The sequence below is a fragment of the Vanacampus margaritifer genome, chromosome 4 (assembly GCF_051991255.1).
Source record: "Vanacampus margaritifer isolate UIUO_Vmar chromosome 4, RoL_Vmar_1.0, whole genome shotgun sequence".
In the NCBI taxonomy this organism is placed as follows: domain Eukaryota; kingdom Metazoa; phylum Chordata; class Actinopteri; order Syngnathiformes; family Syngnathidae; genus Vanacampus; species Vanacampus margaritifer.
The window spans coordinates 2,907,904-2,913,903 of record NC_135435.1 but is presented as its reverse complement, the minus strand read 5'-3'; positions in this window follow the sequence as shown (position 1 = coordinate 2,913,903).

Below are 6,000 nucleotides of genomic sequence, written 5' to 3'. Positions count from 1 at the left end.
TGCGTAGTTTTATTTCTAACATTAAAATATATGTTTAAATTCCGTGTAAAATAAGTACAGTTCAGTCACCTCTCTCTACTACAGCGCTATCTGCACACATGCGCCTCTGTTTCTGTGTTTGTTGGAAGAGAGAGAGAGCGAGAGAGAGACCCTGCTATTGGCTGAGCTTTATGTGAGCGGGTGGGGCTTGTGGGCGAGGCAGTGATGGTTCTGCATGCCTCACCGTTCAGAAATACCTCAGTGGCGATCTGCTTACCGGTCACCGGATGATGAATAAACACTGAACCAAAGACTGTTTAAGACAGAAGCGTACACTTTGCTCCAACTCAAGCACAGTGTTCCATGCTGGGAAAAATCTGATTTTGAAGGCAGCCTCTTGGTTCCATGCTCTACAGTTTTAGTCAATCTGGTCTGCTGCGGTACCAACACACGTGCGGTTGTGCCTCTCAGTCAGGGGGACAGTTTTATATTTGTGCACAATGTCTGGATTGTAAACAATGCAGCCAGTTCCTGAAAGAGTGATTTTAAGGATTTGAACGGGATCTATGAAGCAAATACATTTTATGGACTAACCAAAAGGAGCAATACTGGGAGTGCAATCGTTAAACTACAGACAACGGTGAGTAAGTTTTATTATTTTAATTATTGTATTTCATTGTAACAGGTAACGGGGCTGCCTCTATTCTAATTTTAGTTAAGAAAATTTTGCTCACATTTTCAGAACATACAAAAGTCTGTTTGGATTTGGTTGACTTTGACGTATGAGCTATGATTGTGTGTGTAGGTCAGTTACAGTATGTACAGTACGAGGAGCCGAGAGGGTGATGAGGATTACCTCACAAACCAATCAGATGTTCTCAGAGTCACTATTCATTTTAAATGATTTTACACACTACTGAAATATTTTTGCTCACACACACACAAATGAAACACTCATATTGCCACTCATATCCACTCTTGAAGTGCTCTAAGCTCATACACTACCGGAATGCTTTCATACACAGGGCTGAATTTCAGTGTATGAAATGTGTATGAACTGAGTATGAGCGGATTTAAATCTGTAAAGGTGATTAATAGAACGTATGTGGAATGTCACATGACAAAACCGTAAGGGAGGCTGGCGGACTTCCTATGTGCGCAGGGATAAATACAATAACAATAGGCTGATGTCATGATGGTTTGAACCCAAATTGGGTATAGTATTGCTGATGTCTTTGGACACCAGTTCAATACACATTATTTATACATATGATCTATGTAAACACTATGGGCTGACTAATTAAAGCAACACTTTTTAACCTGCAAAAAATATGTTCATATCTCTTCTGATTAAACATCTAATTACTAGTTAATTAGTGCCTTTGTCATGGCCTGAAGTGGTCTGTATCACTTTTACTATCACTAAGCAACTTTGAGGAGGATGGCAGGACTCCCCACAGAAAAAACTACAAATGTGGACTGCGTTACAGCATACGTCACTTACCCCTTTCCCCATCCGTTAGGGTTAGGGTTAGATTTGAACATCTAAGTGCAATTGCTGCTGCCGTGACAAAAACAGGAAAACAACCGCAAAGTTTTGTCTGAGACAAAAAAGAAAAAGAAAAAAAGGATGCTACCCAGATAAAAGGATAGTCAATATTCAACATTAGCCCGGCTTTCACTTGCTGACGAGAGCTGAAAAACAATGCCATACACTGGTCCTCATGGGAAATATGGTCTTCCTACAGGCAAAACACTATGTGCATATGGTGTTGCCATAATCAACAAAAACTGAAAGTTCCTTGGAGTTGCTTGAATGAGCTGATATTGGCTCTTTTAAAATCAGCCACATTTTTCCTTAAAAACAACAAAAAAACAAAAACACATTACTACATTAGCAAGATAAAAACATGATTTTTAATGTTTTAATGTAAAATTCCTCTGCACCAAAAAATTAATTGGCAAAGTACTTATGATATACTCTAACTCACCCATAATCCTGAACACGATAAACAGTTGAAAATTAGTGAACACATGGGAACATTTCAATTGTGGCCCTTTTGTATTTATCTGACCTGTCACTGAGAACTGGGTAGCAGAAGTGTTGTACTCAACTTTCTTAATGACTATTATCTGGTGATTACACAATTTGCCCAGTTCCTCCTCCACGAGTCATTGTTTTGATCCCTCTTTCTGCTCAGATTTCTCTTGCTGTTGTGAGATGTAAGAATAAGAAGTAAATAATGTGTTTGACGAAGCAGAAGGAGACTTGAATGGGAGGCATGCTATTTGTCACAGATTAAGCAACACATGGATGCAGTTTTGTGTTTAATGGAAATTGTTGCCAGAGGATTAAATGCAATATTCTGCAGTTTTGTCTGTGTGTCTTATTTTGCTAGTTTTCCTTGCTGGTGCTGCCCTGTAACATGCTAAATTACTGATGATGTAATAACGCCTGAAAATAAAATTTTCACTTAACTCAATGAAAACCCAATAATGTAATAATTTAACCAATAATGTAATAAAAAATCCTGACTCATATTGTAATAACATTTTTAACGATACTGTAATACCTTATGACATTATTGCGTATTTATTACATTTTCAGGTGGATCTTTTTTTCTCAAAACTGATTATGTAAAAGTTGACCGATCATGTAATAATACATATGTTATGTTCATTTTTCAGTCCAAGGTTGTACATTTTGTGGTTTGAGAATCTAAGACTGTTGGATTTGAAACAACAGAATGACTCGGTTAAAGGGCAGACCTTGAGTACAATACAGCCATATGCAGATACTCATAGACTTCCTGGACCTGCTGACTGGGTGATGGACGTACCTCCTTTGGAGACTAGAATTCCAGCTCAGATATATATACAGAAGCTTCTAAGCAGCACTGGAGACCCCAGGTATCACTTGGCTAAACGTACCTCTTTACATTTCCCCAACAAATCGCTACTGCATGAAAGCAAGTCAATGAAACTTTATTTGTTTATTTATGATACCTACATACACATTAAGTGACACCTGACATACATACAGACCCCACTCATAAATGCTTATTACAGTATATCACTTTTAATCAGTGAGATGTCAAGTGAAATAGTGGTCAGTTATAACTATTAATATATTATGAGATTTACTTACCGGTAAATACATATTAAATTATCTTGAGAACTGAAAGAGCAATGCTATACTAAGTTGAAATTCTGCATGTGATGTGATTGCGCAGGAGAAACAATTCTAGAAATAGTCTAGTCATATAATGTTACCAGATGTCTTAAGTGCCATAGTGTAAAACTGGAAGCTCAAACCAGGATATATTTTTTCAATCTGCATTTTATTAACAAACATATTATTGATGTAAACAATGTATTGCAATGAACAATGGTTGATTACTGTAACTTGCGTAACCAGTTACATAACAGTTTCAAAAGTAACAATGAAACGTATAACATGCAAACCCCAGACAGTCATGTAACGGAATGTTTCCGTCAAAGGAGCCAAGAAAAAATGAAAGTACAGCTTCACAAAAACAAAACAACAAACAAACACACACCAGAGAGGGAATGAACTGGTGTGTCCTTCTTCAGCCATGTTCTGCCCCTTTGTGTTTTTTCTTTGGTCTCAATTTGCAAATTTTGTTTCCCGATGTTTATGCTGTTTGCCTTTATGGTTACTGTTTTCCCTTTGATCACCTTGTGTCCCATCTATTTCCAGTATATATCTTTTACTTGATATTTACCAGAACCAGGGGTGAAAGTGGGCCAGAACGGTCCGGTATAACGTTCCGGTTAAAGATTTGGGACCGGAATGATCCTGAACAGTGTTTTAGTCCCGAAAATATGATGGCAACTGTCAAAACCCCTTGTAAAATAACCTGCCAGGCTGACACACAAGAAGAAAACAATCTACTAATGTCAGATTTACATACACAACAAGTCACCAAAAGCAGAGGGAGCATTTAGGCGGCACGATTGCATTTAGACAATTTAGCGCGGATGGGCGCGAAAGTGTGTAAGGCGGCGCGGAGGACACGTTTGGGGTGGTGGGAGGACACGGTGTGGTGCGGCTAAAATCACATATTCGCCAAAGTTGAAAAATGTTATATGTTAGAATGTTGAAATATGTCCTACATCGGCTTTGGGAATGGACTATGTCACACACAGCGTCCTGTCTGTTGTCACCTGGAGCACAACAACACGGGCAGCCATTTACCCCCGTAAAAAAAAAAATTGTATCCCCTCCTGCAGGCACAATGCTTTTTTTTCAATAAATACATGAAAGCACGCGTGTTTTCAGTTTTAGAAACAATGTTTTAAAACAAGAAAAAAATATTCATCGCAGAAAAGCAAAAGAAATGCAAGCACTTGCGCTGCAGTGTAGTCGGCGTGATGCATCATATGACAGCTCTGCCACGCCGGCTACGCCCAGGAACATCAGCTGATAAGACACGTCACAACTGTCAGTTTGAGAGCTTCTGAGGAAGGCGACTAGCCTCGGAATAGCCGGATTAATTTGTGCTTCACTCGAGGGAGTTCTCCACAATATCAGTCTGGGATTGCTCCGCGTTGATTTGCTCGGTAAAGGCAGGCATGCTGTACAGCTGTTTGGAAGAAACAGAATCGTCTACCTAACGTTTGTCTCAACCAATCATGGCAAAGGATGAAAATGTCGTCACCGACATGCGACTGTTGTGACTAGTTGATATCATGGCGTTGAGTTTATGTTGTCGGTTTTGCAATGTGGATATGCAGATACAAGAGACTAATTCAGCGAGAACAGAATTATTTGCAGTGTCCACGCATTCGTCCACCGGTGTGGCTATGTTCGGTTTGTTTCTTCCCACGGCTTTGGCGCTTCTTGTTTTCGTCACAGCTGCCTATCCCGCCCCCCAAATACAATCTTGCTCTGTGATTGGTCCGAACCACCAGTGGTTTGTATCGGTGGAAATCAATGGGAGCGGTACAAGATGGATTCTCGGGAGTTTGTGAACTCATAAATACCGCGAGAATACATCTTGCGAGAGCAAGGCTGGAAGGCCGCAATCGTCGCCAAAACTAGTCAAGGTAAAACACAACCTTTTTTTGTCTTGAAAAACGAAAAACCATTGGATTACAGTAAACTCTAGGTTTATTCAATGACCCAACGTACAAAAGAATTCCCCCTATATTTTGGTGTGAATGTAGCATAAAGTGCTTCTGAATTGTTCCTGTATGCTTGTGTAGCGTTAGTGTAATCCTTTCCCACCGATATCTATTATTTATTTATCCCCCGGAAACACCCACTACCATGGGCGGGCCATAGGGGTCCGTGCCCGCCCATCAAGATGATTGTGCACCCCCATTTGAGGCATGGATCTCTAAAATGGTTCTCCTTTTTTATTATTATATTTTTCATTCATTCTGTTTCACACTCTTATGTCCGAGTGTCAGTAAACGCAACACAGGTCTCGCGGGCGGTGGAGGAAGTACTTTATGTTAGTGTTGGCTCCTTGTGTTCATTGCTGCTATTGACCTTTTGCACATGACGTCACAGCCCTCATGGGAACGCCCCCTCCGGGATGCTGCACGGCAAAAGAGCTACTTGCCTGTATTGTAACCATTGAATCTCGTACAGCGTAAAGTCCTTTATCTAATTGATTATCTCGTAAAATGGTCATATCTTGCTGTGCAGTTGGTTGTACAGACAGACAAAAGAGTAAACCAAATGTTGCTTTTCATCACATACCTTCTTTTTTTTTTTTTAAGAGAGAGCTCAGTGTTGTTCATTCGGTAATCTTACAGATTCGACATGTCATCATCATTGCTCTCTCTCTTTTTCTCTTTTTTTTCTTCTCTTTCTTTTTTTGTATGTGCGTGAGTATGCGCGTGAGTATGTGCATGTGCGGTGTGTAAGTGTGTGCGTGTGAGTGTGTACTCATTAATTCACCTAAAACCTATTAAAGATCCCATACCGTTCACCTAAACCGAATACTTCAGAATCCAGCTAGAGTCGTGAGGTTGTCAGGAGACCCAGGG